This window comes from Chaetura pelagica, unplaced genomic scaffold (genome assembly GCF_000747805.2).
Source record: "Chaetura pelagica isolate M959 unplaced genomic scaffold, ChaPel_1.0 scaffold430, whole genome shotgun sequence".
Lineage (NCBI taxonomy): Eukaryota > Metazoa > Chordata > Aves > Apodiformes > Apodidae > Chaetura > Chaetura pelagica.
The window spans coordinates 964,772-966,788 of NW_009952159.1; positions in this window are offsets into that span (position 1 = coordinate 964,772).

The window sequence follows — 2,017 nt, forward strand, 5'->3', positions numbered from 1 at the left end:
AGCACCCAGGGCTCCAAAAGCCCCATCCAACCTGCCCTTCAACACTGCCAGGGATGGGGCAGCCACAGCTTCTCTGGGCAACCTGGGCCAGGCTCTCCCCACCCTCACAGCCCAGAATTTCTCCCTCCCATCTCAGCTCCAGCTCCCTCTGCCAGCTGGAAACCCTTCCCCCTGCTCCCATCCCTCCCTGCCCTTGTCCCAAGCCCCTCCCCAGCTTTCCTGGAGCCCCTTCAGGCACTGGAAGCTGCTCTCAGCTCTCCCTGGAGCCTTCTCTTCTCCAGGCTGAACACCCCAACTCTCCCAGCCTGGCCCAGAGCAGAGCTGCTCCAGCCCTCCCAGCATCTCCAGGGGCTCCTCTGGACTTGTTCCAACAGCTCCATGTCCTTCTTGTGTTGGAGGCCCTAGAAGCTGCCCCAGCCCTGCAGGGAGAGGTCTCTGCAGGGTTTGGTTCCATCTTTTATAGCAAGATACTCCTTCCCCAAAGCAGTGCACACACGGTGGGTAAAGAGCACTTCCCAGAGAGACAATGTGGACAGGAGCTCTGTCTCTGAGGGCTAAAATATGGGATCAGGCAGCACCAGGTAGAAAGATGAGGACAATCACTGCTGTGGATCTGCCCCCAGGTAGCCAGTGGCTTGCACAGCAACTGGTTTTACAAGGAACCCAGCCCTTCCTCAGCATCCAGAGAGAGAAATCAAGGCTGCAATTCTGCCAGCAGCAAAAGCCCCACTGGGCTTGTGCTCTGAAAACCCTGGGCATTTGTGAGGGAAACCAAAAAGTTTCCCTAGACCAGAGTCCTCCCTCCAGCAGGGTATCAGCTCTCTTCTGCAAGGGCTGCAGGATCAGGGGAAGATGAGAAGGAACAAGCCCTGAACAAAACCCACACCATGTCAGAAGTGCTTTCAGCCCCACACCACGTGTTGACCTGGTTGCAGACTCCAGGCTGGCTCCAATTTGATCCACAAATCCCTGCTCATGGCCAGAGGCATCTCCCTGACATCTAGAAACCAATCTTTCCAGAGAGCAACTTACCCTGCAGTCCCCTCCAGATGTCAAGGCCTCTGAGCTTCACAGGCACATCCCACAAAGGGGACTTGAAGCTGCTTTTCAGTGGCTCATCAGCTGAACATGATCCTATGCAGATACACCTGAGGACAGGTCCCAAAACCACCTGCTGCAGGCACCAGGAGAGCCTTCAAAACATCCTGCCTTGCAGTGCAAGGGATGATGAACCTCAGTTAAGGTCAGGATCTTGACATACCAGCAATTCAAGTTCCTACATTGCCAGAAAACCACAACCTTGAGCAACACACCAAGTTCCCCATTAGCCCCTGGCAGACAAACCCCACTCCTGTCCCCATGGGCCAGCCAAGGACCTCACACCACAGGGAAGCCCTTTGGAAGGTGACATCTTCTTCTCCCCTTTTGCTTGGGATGGCCCCAAAAACTTCAGGAACTGCACAAACATTCTCCCCAAGCTTCACCCTCCTCACAACCTTCACATTGGATTTCATAACAAAGTGTGTTGAGCTGCTTCTGCTACATCCTGGGGAGACTCACCAGATGAGCAGCCCCAGCTGCTCAAGAAACTGGACTTGCCCATGTTGGTCAGGATGAGGGTCCAGGGCAGCCTCAGAATCTCTCCTGATGAAATCAGTTTCCACTTTATTCTGTTTTTCACTCTGTAGCAGCTCATGAGCTGCCCTATCAAGCACCACATTTAGCCTGAGAAACAGCTTTTTGCCAACAATATAAGACCCAATAGGGTCATATAGGACCCAGTAGGTCCTATAGAACCAACTATGGGACCCGAGGGAATCACACAGAACCACAGAATAACCAAGGCTGGAAAAGATCATCAAGTCCAACCCATGACCCAACACCACCACATCTCCAGATCAGGGCACCAAGTGCCACATCCAGCCTTTCCCTGAACACCTCCAGGGATGGGGACTCCACCACTGCCCTGGGCAGTCCATCCCAAGGTCTGATCACCCTTTCCATGAGGAAGTGCTTC